Source organism: Balaenoptera ricei, chromosome 12 (assembly GCF_028023285.1).
Source record: "Balaenoptera ricei isolate mBalRic1 chromosome 12, mBalRic1.hap2, whole genome shotgun sequence".
Taxonomy (NCBI): domain Eukaryota; kingdom Metazoa; phylum Chordata; class Mammalia; order Artiodactyla; family Balaenopteridae; genus Balaenoptera; species Balaenoptera ricei.
This window is the reverse complement of record NC_082650.1, coordinates 51,140,843-51,164,501: the sequence shown is the minus strand read 5'-3', so window position 1 is coordinate 51,164,501 and position 23,659 is coordinate 51,140,843. Positions and strand designations below refer to the sequence as shown.

The 23,659-nt window shown below is 34.8% G+C and overlaps 1 protein-coding gene across 2 annotated transcripts in view; it reads left to right on the top strand.

Annotated features, from left to right (window-relative positions):
* The window catches only part of LOC132375998 (putative uncharacterized protein C6orf183), a 74,855-nt gene that overhangs the window by 3,224 nt on the left and 47,972 nt on the right, over window positions 1–23,659 (top strand). Inside the window, exon 3 of one of the 2 annotated variants that reach the window (XM_059941445.1) lies at window positions 615–743. The exons of the other annotated variant lie outside the window; for it this stretch is intronic. The gene's annotated coding sequence lies outside the window, so the exon portion shown is untranslated. The remainder of the gene's footprint in view (window positions 1–614; window positions 744–23,659) is intronic. 2 annotated transcript variants of the gene reach the window in all.

The following is a 23,659-nucleotide window of genomic DNA, read 5'->3' as shown; positions in this document are numbered from 1 at the left end:
TCTTGCAAAATCAGTGTAGTATAGTAGGAAAAACATAGATATCAGAATTAGGAGACTTGGGTTCATGTTGTGATTCTGCCCCTTAGTAGTTTGGATGATCAAATAACTTTTTGGAGCCTCCATTTCTTACTTGTAAAAGTGGGATTATATTACTACCTACCTCATAGGGTTGTTGTGAGATTAAATGAAATAACATGTCAAAGCACCTAGCAGAAGTGTTGGCACTGAATAAAAACTCAATAAATGTTAGATCTGAGTAGCCAAAAAAAAGAAAAAATTGTCGTAGAACCTAAGTTTGCATGGGTTAAAGCCTGAAAGCAAGAGCCAAAAGGTACTCTTCAAAAAAGTGAGAATATTCTAATTTACTTTTTTTTTTTTTTTCTTTTTCTATGTGCCTGGGAGGAAATTGCTTTGGCTTGTTTCCTGGCTCAGGTTTCTAGTGGGGGGTGGGTAAAGAATATAGTCCTACTATGGTGCAGAAATACATAATCACACACAGCAACTTGGTTTGGAGTTTGTGTTGTTGGGGTGACATTTATTAGGAAAGACAATAAAGAATGGTCTCTCATTGCTCGATCACAATTACTGAACTCAAAATGTGTCTCTGCTCACAGACTGCTGCTTGCCTTTGACTCCTCAGGGGGTGGAGCAAATGATTTCCTTCCTGGATGGGGCAGTCTATGGTCAGTGTACAAGAGTTGCTGTAGCAACCCCGCAGCTGTGCTCTGCCTAGCAGAAACTCGGTAGGATATCATAGATTTTGTTCACTTAAGTAATAAACAGGTTTGTTTGTCTTTTATTTAATCAGAAATTGAAAAAAATGAAATTGGAACTTTTTAGCCAAGACAGGTCTCAACTTCGACGAAACTGTGAAACTAGAAAGTTTGAGTGTCTGAAGCAGGAGGTATTGTGACTATTCTAATCCTGGAAATAGGAGCTGGAATCTTGAATTAACTATACTTGTGTGGGTCATTGGCAACATGGCCATTTTTATCAGGTTGTAGCTAAAGGTAGGAGGGTTGGAGGGAAATGCTCAGTTTTTAGCAGTATAAGATTGAAGAAGGAGATACTTAATACAGTGGGCTAACTGGCTAGGATGGTGTGCTTGAAAATTATTTCTGAGTTTTTTGTATAGCCTTCTTACTTCAAAAATAAAATTTTAACTATAAAATAGCATTCTTAACCCATGATAAAACATCAAAAGTTAAATTAAAATTTGACTTGTGAGACATCAAACTCGGGGGAAAAGGTGGGTTGGTCACGCGCAATGGAAAGAGTGCTCACTGTGGCCAAAAATGCACCAGCTGCCATTGTTGGTGTAGAGTAAATAGTGAAACTCCTAATGGGGTTTCCTGGAACTCTATTCAGCTGTAACTAAAGCTGTACCTACGGAGAACATTTAATTGTATGTGAAGTTTAGATAAGTATAAGCCGACTCCCAGATGTACAACAAGACAAGCCTATCTAAGGCATAAGAGCATCTGTGAGATTTAAAAAATTCTTTATGGGTGCCATGGCACCTTTTAATTAAAGTAAAATGAGGATAAATAAAAATAATTGACTGTCACTGATGTGAAAATAAATTCACTTCTTGGTAATTAAATAGACCTTGCCAATGCCTCAGCCTTTTTCTTCATAACCTATATACTTATTTTCATGTAACTTTCCTCCTTTTAATTCTTTTTATTTTTTATTTATGTATTTTGTTACGTAAAGAGAATTAGACATAACAAAATTGTAAAGTTAAAGTTTTAAAATATTGTCTAGGCCAGAGTTTGTTTTGAGTATAGCTGTAAATGGTTTACTTAAAGAATCAGGTGGACTTTTTTCCTGGTGGGTTTTTTGGGAGTGTTCTCCTTATGGGTACAGTGTCATGCATTCTCATTTGGTGCAAGAGCCTACTAGATGCCATAGGCAATCATTAGAATTATAATAGTACACCCCCACTGAAGAAATGTATTTTTATTATATATGCATGGTCCATTGTATCCTATGTGTTTAACAGTTTTGACAGAAAATATTAGAGAAGCAAATTGATCTCTTGTTACTTTGTGCTCTGAGGTGAGTTTTTTTGACAATATAAGACTTGTAAATGACCAGTTCAACAGTCTGTAATGTTGGGAGACTGGATCCAGGTTGGAGGTGGAATGTTGGGCATTATGAATTTTCTGTCAAAGGAAGATAAAAAGTTCTGTGAATGGTATAATCAGCTTTCTAGAATAATCTTTTAAAATAAAGATGAAGTTATTCACCATACTTTCTGCACAGATTTTGCTTGTCTAACTTCCCCTCATTGTTCAGGTCTCAACTAACTGCTGCCTCTAAGAAGCCCTCTTTAAGCCTCCTCTTCACACCCCTACCTGCTCCGAATTCTGGCTTAGCTGCCTTTTCTGGGTATTTTTCCTATCTTTGCACTTTGCACATTTTCTTGTTATCATTTGTTTGTTTGTCTTCCCATAGACTGAAAGCTCCCTGAGGGCAAGATTCTTTCTTGCTCACCGCTGTAACCCAGCACCTAGCATAATACCTGCCCCGTGTTAAGTAGCCTCTCAATAAATATTTAATACTTACATTTCATGAAAATACATTAACCTTATTATGTGGTCTCATCCGGAGTGAGCATATTGGGTCAGGTACTGCTGTTTCAGGCACCGGTTCAGCTATTCTGCTGTTTCATCTTTTAAGGGTATGTGACCATATTTTACATAACCACTAGTTAAGAATACTTCAGTATTTTATTATTTGTTTCTTTACGGGCACAGACAACAGGCACTCAGAATGATGCTTTCTTTGATATTATGATGCTAAGAGGAAGAGGTTTGAGAACCAAGGTAGTTCTTTACTTGTATATTGGTGTGTTTGACTTGTTCATTCAGCAAGTATTTATTGATCTCTAATAATCAAGGATTTGTTGATCTCAAGATACTGTGCTAGTTGCTACGGGAGTTTCAAAGACATTATACATGGATTCTGTCTTCAAGTTGCTTATAGTCTGATAGGGGAGATAAGACTTATACATAAACATACAAGGAAAAGAACAATAGGTGACACAGAGGTATAATGACCAGCACAGAATAGATGCTCTAAAAATATTTGTCTACCAAACCTTTGTTTTCAACCATTGATAGATAAAGTCGGCCTGTTTGTATTTCTTCATTCGCTATCTTTATATATATGGCAGAATTGGTCTCGGATTCTTAATTTTCTATAGGCTTGTTGATTGAAGATACCAGTTCACCTAGTAATCTCAAACAAGTACTGCCACATAACAAGCATCAAATTCAAAGACATGAGTAGAAAGAATGGGTATGAAACACGGAAGTAAATGGGAAGGGAGTGGAGAGTGAGGGGGGCAAAAGTCAAGCAATAATGATTTAGACTGCAACAGAAAAATAATATAGAGACAAGTTATATTCCAGAGGCCAGTTATTGACTTGCACAGAATTATGCAAATGATTGCCAGTCACTTTCCTTATGAATTTAAGCCATTCAGTTTCCTCATACTTCATCTTCCTTATCACTTAGGCCAAGTCAATATTTTTCAAACTGTAGATCATATCCTATTAATGGATTGTGAAATCAGTTTAGTGGGTCACTACCAACATTTTGAAAATAATATAGAATAGCATTGAAACTATCAGAGTGCATCACACATAGAGAAGGTAGTGGTGTTTTATGAAACTTTGTGAGTACCGAATTATAATTTAAAATGTAGTCCTAAATGTTATTTGGAAAAGAAAAAGCCAGCTCTTAATAAATGTTCAAAGGGAATGAATTTGAAAGATTTGTAGAGGAAAATGAGATAGCCAGTTTAAAATAGGAATACTCCTGAGGACTTCCCTGGTGGTCTAGTGGGTAAGACTCTGTGCTCCCAGTGCAGGGGGCCCAGTTCAATCCCTGGTCGGGGAACTAGATCCCACACGCATACCGCAACTAAGAGCCCACATGCCGCAACTAAACATGCCACAAGGAAGATCCCGCATGTGGCAACTAAGACCCAGTGCAGCCTAAATAAACAAACACACAAATATATAAATATAAAATAAAATAAATAAAATAAAACAGGAATACTCCCAAATCCCCTGCTATGGCTTGTGGCAGACTACTGTTTACCCCAGAAATACCATTTCAAATTTGTTTTGTATGTTCTACAGATAGAAGTCCCATTTTAAATGTAACGGTATTTACATTTGCTTTTCTATAGAATACTCTTTTCAAAACACTAGCCAACCTACATTAGAGGAGTGTTGTTTTTCTAATGTGGATACAAATAAATATATTCAACATGAATTCCTTCACAAATGGCCCTGTTATTCCTCACCCATTGTTTCTATCTAGACAGTGCCTCTGTGTGGAATCTAACCAAGCTTGGGTCTCATGGATAGGAAAGAAATTTTTTCTGTATCGTGCTTGAGACAATTTTAAAATGCATAAAGAAATGAGATTTGTGGGAGAAAAACTGTGTGCATGTCTTGAATCTGAAATGAGCAAAAGTTTATCCCTTGACAAACCCTATTTGTCTGAGCATCAGCAGTCAACAACACTTAAAAAAACTTTAAAACCTGATGTACCACCAACATGACACTCTTTAAAAACATGTCATTTTACTGAGCTGATAAAATATCTTTAAATGAGTGAATGGGAGTATATAAATATCAGCTCTGGGCTATGGTCAGAACATAGGAAGAAGTGCCATAAAGAAGTGAACATTAGAATGATGTTCACTATAATAGGATTCTAGTCACTTGTGAAAGTTTATTCACCACTACAAATTATTAAAGGTGCTAAAATCATTAAATAGATTTTAGTCTTTATGAAAAGAGGATTGTAAAGTGAGCCAGACCTTCTAGTTGTAGTTAAAATAATATACTTTTGACCTAATTTTGTTTAATCTGATTAAGTAAATTTTAGGATAAGTTCTGAAAAACCTTGGAAGATATTCTTTGGTTAGTTTTCCTTAAAGTTAAGTGTACATTGACTTGTAGGGTATTTCTCAGAAAAATCTATTACTGAACTAGTACAGAATGTGAATCATTTCTTGCCTGAAATATAAGATTGCTGTTTACAGGGCAGTTGTCCAGAATCTTCTTGCTGAATTGGAAAGTATTTCACTTTTCATCACTGTAGGTTCTTTTAACTTCACAAATGTGTTATTCAAAACATAAACCCTATTGGTACACAGGAAACCCATTTAAAATTAAATTTTAAAACACTCTTGAGAATACCATGGAACGTTTTTGGTTTTATTTTATAATTTCTAGCAAAAGAAAAAGTACCTTTAATACTTTAAAAATATATTTTCAGAGATAGCTAAACCCCAAATATGTAATACATGTGAAAGAACAGCACTATTAATATCTTAAATATTGAATGTTGGAGCACAAGATTAAAAAATTACCTTCATTTTCCCCAAAATAAGCTAAGCCACAAATTTAAAGCTGGGAAATTCAGTACCAGAATTAAAAGAAATTATTTCTAGGTTAAGAAGTTCTATGTTTTACTTTAATCTCAAAAGGAACTGGTCTTTTAAAAACTTATTCTATGATTTTATGTATATAACTCTTTGGTTTGATAAACTTGGAAGAATTTATGTCAGTATTACATACTATGCTTCTGTCTTGTGGTGTGATTTAAATATTGGGCACCTAAGCTAGATTTTCAGAGAGGGTCCTTTTCGCTTTTGTTCTTTTACAGTATAGCTCTCAAGTAGAGTGAGGGCTGTGCCTTTGGTATTTAGGTAGAATGTTTTCCTGTGATTTCTAATTCTCAGAGCCACTTCTGAGCATTTCTACGGATATTCCGCAGAAAGTGGAGTTTGATTCTCTTAATCAATCTACTAAAGTACTATTGATACAAACTACCACTGGCTGAAATAAAACATAAACCACTCAGAGACTAAAGCATTCAGAAAAGAAAAGGAGTTTATATGCAAACAAGATTTGTAAGGGAGTCCAAGCTATAGAAGGATAGCTTTCACAAATTAAAGATATGACAAGTATTTAAAAGAAAAAAATAACTTACAAAAATACCAAGGTCACCAAGTTTACAGTTACTCCCTTCAAGGTGGAAAACAGCAGTTTTCTCACATAATTGTCATATCCAAAAAAGTCATCACATATCTTCAGACATCAGCATTGCCAAAATCAGGGATACTGTTGTTTTTATCAGAGAATAACTTACAGGAAAGACTCAAGGTTTCATTTACTGGGGAAATAAGAACCAGGCCGATTGACTGTTTTTGATGATATTACTTTATCTCAGGGTTGCAAAGTGTGTTTTCAGGGGTCCCCAAGGTCACCGTTGGGTTCAGTGATTCACTAAAGAATACATAGAACTCAGAAAAGCTATTATACTCACGGTCATGGCTTATTACAGCAAAAAGACACAAATTTAAATCAGCAACTCAGAAATGGATATAAGGCAAAGTCCAGGAAACACCAGGCATGAGCTACTACTTGTCCTCTTCCAGTGAAGTCATTCAGACAGCACTTAATTCTAGCGATGATGTGTGATATGCTTGGAGTATTGCCAGCCAAGGAAGCTCATCTGAGCTTTGGTGTCCAGGTTTTTTAATTGTGGGCTGGTCACATAGCATGGCTGACTGCACATGTGACTGACCTTCAGTCTCCATCCCCTCTAGAAGTTAAGCTGATACTAAATGGCTGAAAGCCCCCACCATAAATCACATTGTTAGCATAGATTATCTGGCAGGGCATAAGACTCCCAGGTAAACTAAAAACGTTTTTATCAGGCAGAATATTCCAAGGGCTTAGAGGTTATCTCCCAGGAATTGAGCAAGTGTGAAATCTTTCTTCGGAATGTGAAAGGTTTACACAGCCTAGACAGACTATGTTAATCCTTTACTACACAGTGTTGTTTTATTTCGTTTTCTGATTTTGGAATATGATGTGCATTGCTTACTCTGGTTAAGGTGTCAATTTTGCCTTCAAATTTCCTCCTAAGGCATGGCTTTGGTGACATAACTTTGTTTAGTGTTTTTCTGATTCAATATCATTACTTTGATGTTTTGTTTTTATTATGTAAATTGATGAAAGGTCACACTTACATATACAAAAACCTTCTTGTAATTTGGTTAATAAAACTAGAGTCACATGATACTAAAATTTAGGAGTTAACTTTGTCTGAAGGCTTTGTAAAGTTCATATGGTTGTCATTACTTTTATATGTGAAATATTGCTCTTATCAGCTCATATACCAAGACCAGGAACCAAGAACCATCCAGTTCACCTCAAGCAAGTTGCTTGGACCTTGTTTAATTATGAGATTTGAGACATGGCCATGGTTACAAAAGCAATTTTTAAGTAACTGCCTTGCAGAAAGGAGAATATTTTTATGGAACCTATGTAAAATAGCGTCATGGCCATGAAAAGTAAGGAACTAAGTAAAGGTATTTTGTGTAATTTTAACCAATTTTACTATTTTGGAGTAGTTTTTTATGTCATTTTCTCCAGAATCATAATTTTTATGTTTCTCTAATAATGTATTACTTATAAGCTATATTGAGAATTTTCATAGAATTTTTTTTCTGAATTCCAAAGGCTCTGTTGGAACATGATGCCATTTAAAGAGTGTTTTTCATTCCAGTTTATACAAGTGTGGCCAATAGAGAGTTTGAAATAAGAAAGGAATTTTTCTTATATGTCCATTAGATATAGAACATTAATCATAATTAACTAATTTACTCCTGGGTGAATAATTCTTGTTTTTCTGATTTTGGGTGAAGCAATCTATTTCACAAAGTCATCTGCTTCTGGATTTAAAGAATCCTAGAAATCCTGACTCTATCTTTGGTAGTCTGACAGGTATTTGTTTGTCATGCTGACATCAGCTTATACTGAAAAGTCTGCTTCCATGAGTCTACTCCCTGTAGAGTCAACAGTTATGAGTATGATAAAAGTCTTTACTGAGGCTTTCACTATTTTCATGTTTCTGCCAGAAGACTCAATTTCTGGTCTGTGTAGCTCAACTCATAATAGGGACTTAAGACTAGGCAAATGTAAGGAAAAAGCAGAAACTATCTATGGATGACAAGACTCAGTGGCTCATGTTAATTTGTAATAGCCAACAATGATAGAATAGTGAAGAGTGAAATCCTTTTTTTCTGAAATAACACATAATCACTTTATGAGGATTTAGTTAATAATTACCTTGAGAGAGAAACTATATTATGGACAGAGTAGGCATTAAGTAGTCTCCGTGTTCTTTTAATTTATCCCATAAAACATCTTGGGATTGTCAACTGGAAACAAAATATTTCTTTTAAAAAATTAATTTTTAAAAATAGGTTTTGTGCCAATTTTTGTAGATGGACATGACTATATTTCTGTCCAACCTGAAAGTTACAGAATTACTAAAGTATCTTTATTTTATATTAATGCATTTTACTTAAAGGCAATTAAGTTAAACTCCTCTTACTGATTTGCAAGTTCTTTTCATATTGAGGACTTGATAAGCAGGATGACTTTTACAGTAGTTTTGAGCTAAGAAATAATCTGGAGTATATTGAACATATCATTTTTAACACTCCTTTTATAGGATAAATGAGCAAACCTTTGTGGCTGTCTGGCAGCTGTTTAGGAAACCCCAAAGACAACTTTGGTATAAAAGACATAGTAAAAAGTTGTTTATTCTGAATTTGGGGGCTGAATTTGGGAAATGCAATATCAAAAAATGTTATCAGAGGAGAAAAGATATGAGTAAGTATTAAAGAATAACAGTTACAGGCAATATTTAAAATAAACTAAGCATCAAGTAATGATACTTATTAGGGAACTTTTTCAAAGGTGAGGAACTTTCGTTTAAACGAACGGTTCAAAGGTATGGCAAAAGCACAAAATGTTAGGCTCTGAAGAGTATTTTGGTAATACAAGAAACCTCTGCTATTTGGGCACTAAATACTTTTTAACTGCTTTTTGTTCCAAGTAGACATATACTCAAAGATTAATTTGTCAATTTAGCAGAAAAGAAAATCCAAATTCTAGTTCTACTCTTTTGGATGCCCTCCATATTTTATAGAGCAGGATTCACAAGTCTTTCCTTCATCTTATAAATAAATTCATTTACATCTAGCTAACATTCTGGCACAACCAGACAATTTTACTTTAAGACAAAGTCAATTTCCTTTTCCCATGATATTAAAATAAAATTTCATCATTTTGCATATACACCTCTTTACAGACACATAAATATTCCTTTACATTTCTTAAAAAGGAATATACCAACATATCTCAGTTTCTCATATATATCTTTTCAACCTATTAATTAATGGTCACTTACAGTGTATAAAAGCAAAGCCAGGGGTATGTTAAAACTATGTTTGTTGATCCAGTATTTATTTCATTCTCCACAAATGACTTGCTTAGATATTGTAATTTGTATCCAAGGATTATTAATTAAATGATTAACTCAATTTAATATTAGTTTAGGAATTAGAGGGAATTCCTTGGCAGTCCAGTGGTTAGGACTCAGCCATTTCACTGCCAAGTGTTCGGGTTTGAACCCTGGTTGGGGAACTAAGATCCCACAAGCCGAGAGGTGCAGCCAAAAAAAAAAAAAAAAGTTTAGAAATTAGAAAAATTTCTATAAAGTTTAATTAATTAGGTTTTTTTGGGTTTGTGGAAACAAACCCAAGCCTTTCATGAGTTATACTAGTATGCTAACATTTTAATTCACATTGTGATAAGATCAGGAAAGAGACATATAGTTGTTTTAAGACAGCATTATTAAGCTAGTTGAATTTGTTCAAGGATTCACCTTGATTAGAAATACAAACTTTTGAACTTCGTATTTTCTATTTCTATTTTTTATACTTAATTTTTAAGAGTTCTTCAAATTAAGTTTAAAAGTACTAAAGTTTATTAATATTTCTCTCTCCTCTGTCAATTTACATTGCATTACTTGTTTTGTCAACCTGTAAACAAGGCAATTAATTTAACTCATAGCTAAAAGTTTTTTTTTTCCTTCTGCATATAGGCTTCATTAAGAGAAATATTTTTTTAAGAATCAACAGACTTAAAGCAATGAAAGTTGGATGTTTTCTTCCCTTTCTAAAAATTCTTGAGTTCTCTATTTTAAATTTATAAAAGTGTTTCGTAGTCTCTGTAAGCCAATCAAAAAAGGAATGCAATTAAATTTAAGAGACTTATAATCTAATTTTTCTTTAGAGCAGGGTTTCTCAACCTTGGCACTATTGACATTTTAAGGAGATAATTTATTGTTTGGGAGGGCTCTCCTGTGCGTTGCAGGATAGTTAGCATCCCTGACCTCTATCCACTAGGCGTCAATAGCAACCCCATACACAAACACAATTGTGACACCCAATAATGTATCCAGATATGGCCAAATGTCCCCAGAGCAGAAAAGGATCAAAATTACTCCCAGCTGAGGACCACCGCTCCAGAAATAGGCAAAGGTGCTCAGAAAATATATGCCCTCACTTAACAGATAAACATATTAATCTTATGGGAAAGCTATGAAAAGAGCTCTGGAGAGTTTATAGCTGGACTTCTCTCTGTTTGTGTGTATGCTATTTTTGTAGTACTGTTCAATCAGATCGTGGGTTGAGCTGGGGGCACACCTTTAGGTTTATTAACACCCTGTTTTTGGACACCAAGCTGTTCCTCACATCTTTACTTGACTCACTTGTGTATTTATGCTTTCTTATTTTCTTTTGAGAGGAGAGAGGGTAAAAGGTATGCACCCAGAGCTTTTGAGATTTCTTGAAGTGGTCATGAATTTCTAGGCAAGCCAGTAGCAATCATTCTTATTCAATCACAAATTCAGGCTCGTTTGTAGAATGGTTATACAAACCAAACAAAACCTTTAAAGTCTCTCTCTACCCTTTGCTCTAAAACCATGTGAAAACAATTTCTAATTTTATCCGTTGTGTATATTCTCTTTGATGGTAAATCTGGTATTGGAATTAGATATCCCTATATAGTGAGTTCAAATGACAACTTTTCTGACCTATTAATCTCAAATAGCATCCTGAGGAAGAGAGAAATTTAGCTTCAGAGAGAAAGTTATAATTGTAAACAGACTGTTGTTAAAAGCTGTGCCTTCCTTTTGCAAAGAGGAAAAGAGTCTTTTTAAAAAATATACAAAAAGAACCAAAAATCTTAGTTTTATAACATTAGCCACAGATGGATCAAATGTAATCAAAGTACAAAAAATTTATTGGCTGATGGTAGCAGCTCCAGATCTCCAGTGGCTGCTCTCCATTCCTGTGGGCACAAAAATATTTTTTTCTTAATTAATTTGAACTCAGAGTGTCACACACATGAAAAACAGCACAGAGGATATCATCAATGGTTAGGCAACAATAAAATAAATCAGTAATGTAGGGAATGATAAGAACAACTTCCCAACTTACTACTGAAACTAGTTATCAGATTGACTAAATCAATGTCTCAAGACCCAGAAGCAAAGGGAAGATGTATCTCAGATGACAAAAGATAACAAAATCCTCAAGACAAATATAAAATACAATCAGATATTCTGTCATAAAAACCTCATAAAGATCAGACAGTAAGAACATTAAAATCTATATTATCAACATTGCTGCCACCAAATGAGAAATTAGTGGTTGTGTACAAATTAGAACCAGCATGAAAACGAGACTTAACCAGGAAACAACCAAACAAACATAAAGAGTCAGAAAAAGAAATAGAATCAACTAGATTAAAATCCTGTTGCCGAAAAGAACAAAGCTGAAGGCATAACCCTTCCAGACTTCAGGCAATACTACAAAGCTACAACGTGGTATTGGCACAAAAACAGACACATAGATCAATGGAACAGAATAGAGAGCCCAGAAATAAACCCACACACTTACGGTCAATTAATCTTCAACAAAGGAGGCAAGAATATACAATGGAGAAAGAGTCTCTTCAAATGGTGTTGGGAAAGCGGATAGCCGTATATAAGTCAATGAAGTTAGAATAATCCCACACACCATACACAAAAATAAACTCAGAATGGCTTAAAGACTTAGGTATAAGACATGACATTATAAAATTCCTGGAAGAGAATATAGGCAAAACATTCTCTGACATAAATTGTACCAATGTTTTCCTTTTTTTTTCCCTAAATTTTTCAAAAATTTTATTTATTTTATTTATTTTTGGCTGTGTTGGGTCTTTGTTGTTGCGTGCAGGCTTCCTCTAGTTGCAGCGAGCCCGGGCTACTCTTCGTTGAGGTGCACAGGCTTCTCACTGCAGTGCCTTCTCTTGTTGTGGAGCACAGGCTCTAGGCACGCAGGCTTCAGTAGTTATGGCACGCGGGTTCAGTAATTGTGGCTTGCGGGCTCTAGAGCACAGATTCAGTAGTTGTGGCGCATGGGCTTTGTTGCTCCGCAGCATGTGGGATTTTCCTGGACCAGGGCTCGAACCCATGTCCCCTGCATTGGCAGGTGGATTCTTAACCACTGCGCCACCAGGGAAGCCCTCTTTTTATTTATTTTTTTTTATTTTTTTTATTTTTGCTATGTTGGGTTTTAGTTGCGGCACACGGGACTTTTTGCGGCGCGCGGGCTTCTCTCTAGTTGTGGCATGCGGGTTTTCTCTCTCTAGTTGTGGTGCGTGGGCTCCAGCACACATGGGCTCTCTAGTTGAGGCGCGTGAGCTCAGTAGTTGTGGCGTGCGGGATGTGGGATCTTAGTTCCCTGACTAAGGATTGAACGCACATCCCTGCATTATAAGGCAGATTCTTTACCACTGGACCACCACAGGAGTCCCTGGACCAATGTTTCCTTAGATCAGTCTCCCAAGCAAAAGAATAAAAGCAAAAATAAGCAAATGGGACATAATCAAACTGATAAGCGTTTACACTTCAAAGGAAACCATAAATAAAATGAAAAGACCACCTGTGGACTGGGAGAAAATATTTGCAAATGAAGCGACTGACATGGGCTCAATTTCCAAAATAAACAAATGGTTCATACACTCAATATCAAAAAAAAAGCAACCCAATCAAAAAAGGGGCAGAAGACCTAAAGAGACATTTCTGCAAAGAAATACAGATGGCCAACAGGCACACAAAAAGATGCTCACCTCACTAATTACTAGATAAATCCAAATCAAAACTGCAATGAAGTATCACCTCACACCAGTCAGAGTGGCCATCATCAAAAAGTCTATAAATAATGAATGCTGAATAGGGTATGGAAAATAGGGAACCCTCCTACACTGCTGGTGGGAATGTAAATTGGGGCAGCCACTATGGAGAACTGTATGGAGGATTCTTAAAAAACTAAAAATAGAGTTACCGTATGTTCCAGCAATCCTACTCCTGGGCATATATCCAGAAAAGATGAAAACTCTAATTCAGAAAGATACATGCACCCCAATGTTCATAACAGCACTATTTATAATAGCCAAGACAAGGAAGCAACCTAAACGTCCATTGACAGAGGAATGCATAAAGAAGTTGTGGTATATATATACAATATCACTCAGCCATAAAAAAGAATGAAATAATGCCATTTGCAGCAACATGGATGAACCTAGAGATTATCATACTAAGTGGAGTAAGACAGAGAAGGACAAATATGATATCACTTATATGTGGAATCTAAAATATGACACAAATTAGCCTATTTACTAAACAGAAAGAAACAGACATAGAAAGCAAACTTACAGTTACTAAAGGGGAAGGGGGGAGGATAAATTAGGAGTATAAGATTAACAGATACACACTACCATATATAAAATAGATAAACAACAAAGATTTACTGTATAGCAAAGGGAACTAATATATTCAGTATCTTGCAATAACCTATAATGGAAAAGAATTGAAAAAATATATATGTATATGTATAACTGAATCACTGTGCTGCACACCTGAAAGTAACACAATATAGTAAATCAACTATACTTCAATTAAAAACAACAACAACAGAAACTATTGCCTAAGACTAGAAAAAGATACACCTCAAAGAGCTCCTGAGTTGCTCCTCATGGACAATGCAGTTTACTTGGCACTGGCTGGTGAATACACCTCTGGTAGATAAATACATAAAATCTTGGTGGAATCTCTAGAATTGTCAAAAGAATAGTCAGGCACAAAGCATTTAGAAAAGTTTACTTCCAAGAAAAGTTTGCAAGAAACTCCAAGTTTTAAAAAGAATTGGTTCATCAAATAAAAAAATACAAAAAATGGGGGGAAAACCCCACAAAATTACCAACATTACCAAGTTTGTAGTTATGCAGTCCATGGTAGAAAAGACAGAAATTTTCTCACACAGTTGTCGTAGCCACAAAGGTTATCACAGATCTTCAACTATCAACATTGCAAAAACTTGGTGATAAAGTTGCTTTTATTAGGCAGTCAGTACTTATAAACAAAACCTAAGGATTCTTTTGTTTTGGGAAAGTGAACTAGGCACAGTGACCCTGTTTTTGGTTGCTTATTTTATTTCTTTCAGGGTACAAGTTGTTTTATTTTCTTATTATGATGTACACACTTACTGATAATGGCAGCAAAGCATTGTATCAGTTTTGCTTCCACACATGCTTCCTTTGGTCCTTGGTAGTTACAAATCCTTCCATGAACAAATTCTGAGGTAGTTTACTATTACTTAAGGTAAAAGACATAACAGTACAGAGGGGAAAGTCAAAGTTTGAGGGAAGGTGCTTTGGATATGAGGGATATTTTGTCTTTTTTCTTGAAAGAAATTGTCATATCTTTGTGGACAAAATAATGGAAACTTAGAATGTGTAGGGTTAATATACAAATGACTAAGACAAATCATAAGAATTTGATTTTGCCTGACAAAAAATCCTGGAGAAGGAGTATAACAAAATTAAATTTGCCAGGGTATTCCAGTGAGAAGGTAAATTGTATGCAAAAGCTGACCTTGTCATACCTCAAAGAAAAATGCATGCAGAATTATATACTTCAAGAATTTATATAATACTAAGAGGATTGAGGTCCATTTAATCCATATCCGTTAGATGACCTCTTCCAAACAGCCAGGCACCTTGGTTTTTCCCAGAGATCTATTAGAGCAGTTTTTCTCAAAATGCAGATTATGATCCATTAGTGGATCCTAACATTGATTACTAGTGGGTTGTGACTAAAAGTTTGTTTTTAATGAAATAGAGTAGAAAATATGAGAATACATTTATGTAGTACTCTCAAGTAAGTATTGAGACTTCTACTTCAGGTAAGATTTAGTAGAAAAGCCACGCTCCCACTAAAATGATAAATTACAAAGTCATATGTTTAAAGTCATTGGAAAGTTATAGACACAATGAAGACTAGAAGAATTAAAATTCCAGAAAGGGAAGAACCCTCCTAGGTCACTTGACAATCCCTGGCTATTTTATTCCTTAGAACATTTACCAATTCTGGTCACAGTGACTCTGTTTTTGGCATGAGGACTCTACTGGGACAAAGAAAAGCCAGGGGAGTTTTTGAAGGCCATGGATGCAGGCATGAGAGATTTGAATTTAAATTCTGAAAAATACCACTGGACATTTGCTGAATGCTAGAGTATAAAAGAAACTGGAGAACTGGCCAAGAAAGGCAGAATAAGATCTGCAGTCTCATGGTGAAGAGATAAATTCCTGCTAGAGAAAGGGACTGCATCAAACAGTCCCTCAAGTTTTTGCCAGATATTGAACTTGATGGGATGGGAGGCTAAGCTCAAAACTTTTGAAGGACAGAATTTCAGGGATGAGAAGAAAGGGAAAAGCCCAGCTGTCAGTCAAAAGTCTCAGAAGGCCATACCCAAGAAGGAAGCTGGATTGCAAAGTCATAGTGAAATCTGTCCACAGTGCTTAGGAGACAAACTCCCACCAGAGACAGGAAGTCAGCAAGAAATGCTTGGTGAGTTTTCCTCTCAAGACATTTGCCAGATTTTAAAGCTGCATGAGGGAAGAGGCTAATGAGCTAAATTAAAACCTCCAAAGGGCAGACTGAATCTCCCATAGTGTTTCAGGGCTGAAAGGAAAGAGACCTTCCAAGCTATTGATCAAAAGTCCAGGTGAGCCACACCTGAGGAAAAATGACAAACAAGAGGTAGACTGGGTCTAACTAAAACCAGAATCCAGCCCCAATCTAGTTCAGTTCCTAATGGGATTAAGGTGATCAACCCTTCAAATTATGCATCTAACAGAGGAAAGGGAGAACCTTTATGAGGGAAAATAACATCATTACAAGTCCCATTTGTTCATTTTATACCCCAAATATGGCATATAATAAATTATAAGGCTTGAAAAGTGGCAGGAAAATGTGAGTGAGAAGAGAAAAAGCAGATAATAAAAGCAAACCCATAGATGATCCAGATATTGGAACTAGCAGGCTGGGACTTTAAAATAATTGTTTATATATATATATATGTGTGTGTGTGTGTGTGTGTGTGTGTGTGCAGGGGAGCACAGGAAAAGATGGACAAAATGGATAAAATGATGGATAATTTTGACAGAACTGGAATCTATAAAAATAATTAAATATACATTATAGATTTAAAAAATACAACAGCTAAAATTGAGAATTCATTGTGCAGTTTTAGCAATAGCTTAGACTGAGCAAAAAGAGTTAGTGAACTTGAGGTCAGATAAGTTGATAGTACCCAAAACTGAAGCACAGAGACAAAAAGAATGGAAAGAATAAAACTTAGTATAAGAGACACGTGGAATACAGTGAAGCAATCAAATATATATTTAATTAGAGTCATAGAAGGATGAGAATTAGAGAATGGGGCAGAAGCAATATATGCAGAGATAATAGTCAAGAAATTTCAAAAATTGATGATAGACATCATTCCAAACATTAAAGAAGCTCAGTGAACCTCAATACACAACAAGGATATATACAAAGGAAACCATAATTAAGTATATCATAGTTGAACTGCTGACAAAGATAAAATCTTAAAAGCAGCAAGAGAAAACAAGGCACTTTACTTTTTCAAAAAGCAACAGTAGGGGCAGATGACTATTTTACTGAAATTACGGAAGCCAAGAGATATTTAAAGTGCTAAAAGAAAAAAAAAAGCTCTCAATTTTATGTACAATTAAAATACCTTTAGAGATCATAGTAGAAATAAAGATTTATTCAGACAAATGAAAGCTGAGAGAATCCATCAGGAGCAGACCCACACTATGAAAAATATGAAAGGAAGTTCTTCAGGCTAAAGGAAAATGAGCTCAAATGGAAGCACAGATCTTCAGGAAAGAAGAGCAGCAGGAAAGATAAATATATGGGTAAAAAAATTTTAATTGACTTTCAAAGTAGCAAAAATAAAAATATTGTGGAGTTTATATGTAGAAGTAAAATAAACAGTTGCATGAATTGTAGGAAGGAGTTATGTGGACTTAAATCATTGTAAGATTTTTATTTGGATAGTAAAAGACTGTAAAAAAAAAATTGCTAGCTTTAGAGTGGAAGACACCATGAAAACAAAAATTACTAGCTTAAGGTAGGCTGTAATAAGTCAAGAATATATATTGGAATCCAGATGAGTAACTATCAAAGTGTGGCCTTTTGACTTAGCAGCATAAGCATCATCTGGGAATTTGTTAGAAGTGAAAATTTCCAGGTCTCCCCCAGACCTACTAAATCAGAAACTTTGGAGGTGAGACCCAGAAATCTATGTTTGAAGAAGTCCTTTAGGTGATTCTGATACACGCTAAAATTTGAGAACTATAGGTAACTACCAAAAGAAAACGGGTATAATTAAAAACCTAATAGAAGAGACAAAACAGAATAATAAAAATACTTGATTAATCCAGAGTAATGAAGGAAGGGAAGAATAAAGGAACAAAAAATAGGCAGGACGAATAGAAAAATAAATAAAATGAATAAAATACATAGTAAAATACATAGTAAGATTGTGCACTTAAACCCATCTGTAACAGTAATCACATTAAATGTAAATGAACTCAATGCTCCAATTAAAAGACAAAGATTTTCAGACTGGACTGAAGAGACAAAAAGACACAGATAGTTTTAAAGGATTAAAAAGATATACCATGTAAATACTAACCCCCAAAACAAAAACAAAACAAAACAAAAAAAACTTCTGTGACTATATTACTAATTTGTAAGTTTGACTTGAAGAAATATTACTAGAGATGAAGAGGGACATGTCATAATGATAAGTTTCAATTCAATGAAAAAAAATTTACAATCCTATTTGTATACAGCCATAATATAGCTTCAAATATATAAAACTAAAATGTCAGAACTAAATGAAGAAATAGACAAATCCATAATTATTATCAAAGATTTTAATATACCTGTCTCAATTTCTCATAAAAATCAGACCAATAAATCAAATATAAAAGATTAAGAACAAATGTGATCTAATTAACCTAATAGAACACTATTCCCAACAATAGCAAATATATATTCTTTTCAAGAGTATTTGGAACATTTACCAAAATAGATCATATGTTGGGCCATAAAGCAAGTTTAAAATATTTTTAAAAATTGAAGTCATGCAGGGTATGTTCTCAGAACACAGTGCAGTCACACTAGAAATTAATAACAGAAATATAGAACCACTTCTAAACAACTTATAGGTCAAAGAAGAAATCACAATGGAAACTAGAAAGCATTTAAATGATAAATAATGAAAACACAACATCCAAAATGGTAATGCAACTAGAATAATGCTTAGAAGGAAGTTTATAGCTTTAAATGCATATCTTAGAAGACAGGTAAAAAATTAATGATCTAAACTTCCATCTCAAGTGCTAGAAAAAGAAGAGCAAATTAAATTTAAGATAGTAAAATAAATGGTATAATAAATGACTTAATAAATAATAAATATGTAAATTATAAATAAATAATTCAAAGGTATAGCTCAATTTGTATAATAAATTATATAAATAAATATCAATAATAGATGAATAATAAATGAGCAGAAATCAATGAAATAGAAGGCAGACATAGAGTAGACACAATAAAACTAAATATGGGTCATTTGAAAAGTTTAATAAAATTATTAAATCCCTAATAAGACTGATCAAGATAAAATAGCAAGTACAGAAATTATCATTATCAGGAATGTAAAAGGAGACAGCAGTATACATCCCATAGACATTAAAAAGATAAAAGGCTGAGCAAACGTATGGACACGAAGGGGGAAAAGTGGCAGGGGGGTGGTGGTGGTGGGATGAATTGGGAGATTGGGATTGACATGTATACACTAATATGTATAAAATAGATAACTAATAACCTGCTGTATAAAAAATAAATAAAATTAAATTTTAAAATAAAAGATAAAGGGCTTCAAAAACTCCCTGACACCATACACAAAAATAAACTCAAAATGGATTAAAGACCTAAATGTAACACCAGACACTATAAAACTCTTAGAGGAAAACACAGGCAGAATACTCTATGACATAAATCACAGCAAGATCCTTTTTGACCCACCTCCTAGAGAAATGGAAATAAAAACAAAAATAAACAAATGGGACCTAATGAAACTGAAAAGCTTTTGCACAGCAAAGGAAACGATAAACAAGAAGAAAAGACAACCCTCAGAAGGGGAGAAAATATTTGCAAATGAAGCAACTGACAAAGGATTAATCTCCAAAACTTACAAGCAGCTCATGCAGCTCAATATCAAAAAAACAAACAACCCAATCCAAAAACGGGCAGAAGACCTAAATAGACATTTCTCCAAAGAAGATAGATTGCCAACAAACACATGAAAGGATGCTCAACGTCACTAATTATTAGAGAAATGCAAATCAAAACTATAATGAGGTATCACCTCACACTGGTCAGAATGGCCATCATCAAAAAATCTACAAACAGTAAATGCTGGAGAGGGTGTGGAGAAAAGGGAACCTTCTTGCCCTGTTGGTGGGAATGTAAATTGATACAGCCACTATGGAGAACAATATGGAGGTTCCTTAAAAAACTAAAAATAGAACTACCGTATGACCCAGCAATCCCACTACTGGGCATATACCCTGAGAAAACCATAATTCACAAAGAGTCATGTACCACAATGTTCATTGCAGCACTATTTACAATAGCCAGGACATGGAAGCAACCTAAGTGTCCATCGACAGATGAATGGATAAAGAAGATGTGGCACATATATACAATGGAATATTACTCAGCCATAAAAAGAAACAAAACTGAGTTATTTGTAGTGAGGTTGATGGACCTAGAGTCTGTCATACAGAGTGAAGTAAGTCAGAAAGAGAAAAACAAATACCTTATGCTAACACATATATATGGAATCTAAAAAAAAAAAGTGGTTCTGAAGAACCTGGGGGCAGGACAGGAATAAAGACACAGACGTAGAGAATGGACTTGAGGACATGGGGAGGGGGAAGGGTAAGCTGGGACGAAGTGAGAGAGTGGTAGTGTATATATGGACATATATACACTACCAAATGTAAAATAGGTAGCTAGTGGGAAGCAGCCACATAGCACAGGGAGATCAGCTCAGTGCTTTGTGTCCACCTAGAGGGGTGGGATGGGGGTGTGGGACAGAGATGCAAGAGGGAAGAGATACAGGGATATATGTATAGCTGATTCACTTTGTTATACAGCAGAAACTAACACACCATTGTAAAGCAATTATACTCCAATAAAGATGTTAAAAAAAAAGGTAAAGGGCTTCAAAGGGCAACATCAAGAAAGTGAGAAGATGACCCACAGAATGGGAGAAAATATTTGCAAATCACATATCTGATAAAGAACATGTATCTAGAATATGTGAAGAACACTTACAACTCATCAATAAAGAACCAAAAAACTCAATTTAAAAATGGACAAAGAATCTGAATAGACATTTCTCCAAAGAAGATATACCAATGACCAATAAGTACATGAAAAGATACTCAACGTCATTAGCCATTAAGGAAATGCAAGTCAAAACCACAGTGAGATACAACTTCACATCCACTAGAATGGCTAAAATAAAAAAGAAAGATGGCAAGGGTTGACAAGGATGTAGAGAAATTAAAACCCTCCTACAATGCTGATGGGATTATAAAATGGTGCCCCTGCTTTGGAAAAGAGTCTGGCGAAAACTTTGACTTGAATATTTATAGCAACATTATTTATAATAGCCAAAAACTGGAAACAACCCAAATTTCCACCAACTGATGAACCAGTAAACAAAAGTGGTATTATAACCATACAATGGAATAATATACAGCCATAAAAAAGGACTGGTATAGTGATACATGCTAAAACGTGGATGAACTTTGAAAACATTATGGGAAATAAAAGAAGCCAGTCACAAAAGACCATGTATTATATGATTCCATTTATATAAAGTTTCCAGAATGGGCAAATCTATAGAGATAGAAAGTAAGTTAGTGGTTGCCTACTGCTGGGGGGTGGGGTGGCTTAGAGAAAAATGGGGAGTGACTGCTAATGGATATGGGGTTTCTTTTTTGGGTGATGAAAACGTTCTAAAATGAATTGTGGTGATAGTTGCACCACTGTGAATACACTAAAAATCATTGAATTGTTCACTTTAAGCAGGTTAATTGTATGATGTATTAATTATATCTCAACATAGCTGTTAAAAATATAATATAAAAGGATATTATGAATAACCTTACACCAAAAAAAAATCAACTTAGATGAAATGCTCTTTTAAAAAATGTATGAAAATGAATTAAAAAAAGAAACAAAAATGTGAATAATCATAATCTGTTAAAAATTTTGGATCTGTAATTTAAAACCCTCCCATAAAGAAAATTTCAGGCTGAGATGTTTCACAGGTGAATTATTCCAAATATTTAAGGAAGAAATAATACCAACCTTAAACTTTCTCGGAATATAGAGGAGAAAGGAACAGTTCACAACATTTTTTTTAAGAGGGTAGTATAATCTTGATACCAAAACCTGACATGAACATTTTAAGAAACTGACAGGCCAATTGTTCTCATGAACATAAATGCAAAAATCCTAAACAACATAGTAGCAAAATGAGTCCATTTTTCTTTAAAAAAAAAAAAAAGATAACAGATCATTGCCAAGTGGGATTTATTCCAAGAAAGCAGTTTTGTATTAACAATAGAAAATCTGTGAAATTCACCACATTAAAAAAATAAATGAGGAAAATCACATGGCTACCTCAATAGATGCTGAAGAAGCAACTGACACAATTCAATACCCATTCAAGAAAAACAAAACAAAGCTCTCGGTAAACTAGAAGTAGATGCAGGTTATCCAATTCAGAACATCAAATATATGTCTTGTGTGTCCCCTCACCCAACTAAAGGTCATGTTCTGTAGCCACACTGAAGAGAAAACACTAATGTGTTTGTCTGAAAAATGCCTAGGGGATGGTGGAACTGACTTGGAAGGAAACAGGGTCCTTGAATGTCCAAGAGGAACAGACAGTTTACACACATTTACCAAACACATTACATTAGACACATTTAAACAATGTTTTTCTTTAAGCCACTGATGACTGTGTCTTTTTGTTAAAACAGTTAGTCTTACTCCTACTGATCCAGAAGATGGTATATAATGTGTAACAGGAGAAATTTCATTTGTACACAGGAAGAACATGTTGATGATCAAAGATGACCAAACATCAAAAATGGTTACCCAGGGAAGTTATGGAGTACCTTGCAGATCTTTGTGAAGAAGATTGAATTGCCCCATGGTGATACAGGGCCAGCTTGCTTACAGTTTAAGTTCTAGCATTTGCTAGAATAAAAATCATTGTTTTATTTTGGTACCCATCACATTACCAAATTTTAGGGGTTTTAAAAATGTTCAGAACTGTGCTAATTTATGTGTTTTGATAGATGGGCTTTATCCATTTACATTTATTATAGTTACTGATATATTTGAACTTATTTCTACCATACTTCTTTTTGTTTCCTTTTTTCTCTTTTCCTGCCTTCTATAGGATTTAAAAGGCCCATTTCCTATCCCTCACCCCTGCTTGTTTGGGAAGCTCTGTGTTGCATTTCCATTCTTTTGGTAGTCACTTTGAAGTTTTTGACATGCATTATACATTTCCCTGTAAGACTCTAAAGTTTTTCATTATTTCTCTTCTAAACATTCCTGCTTTAAGCCCATTGAAGCCCACTTTACCTATTAAACACCCTCAAACCCTACTCAAGCTAATCTTATCATCTTTTCCTTAGAGCTTAGATTGTACCACTTTTTAAACCCACTTTAAAAAAAGGGGGGGGGGTTTGGTTTGTTTGTTTATAGTCGATAGTTAATTAAATGTATTTATTTTTTAAAAGACACTATTGAAACAATTCTTGAGAATCTCTTTTCTGAGATGTTAAATGAGGGCCCAGTGCCTGTTTCACGCAGAGTAGGTGCTCAATAAATGGAACCCATCTTTCCCCCTCCCAAAATAAACTGTTGTGGACCTAGAACCTGTCATACAGAGTGAAGTAAGTCAGAAAGAGAAAAACAAATACCGTATGCTAACACATATATATGGAATCTAAAAAAAAAAAAAAAAAAAAAATTGTCATGAAGAACCTAGGGGCAAGATGGGAATAAAGACGCAGACCTACTAGAGAATGGACTTGAGGACACGGGGAGGGGGAAGGGTAAGCTGGGACAAAGTGAGAGAGTGGTAGTATATATATGGACATATATACACTACCAAATGTAAAATAGATAGCTAGTGGGAAGCAGTCTCATAGCACAGGGAGATCAGCTCTGTGCACTGTGACCA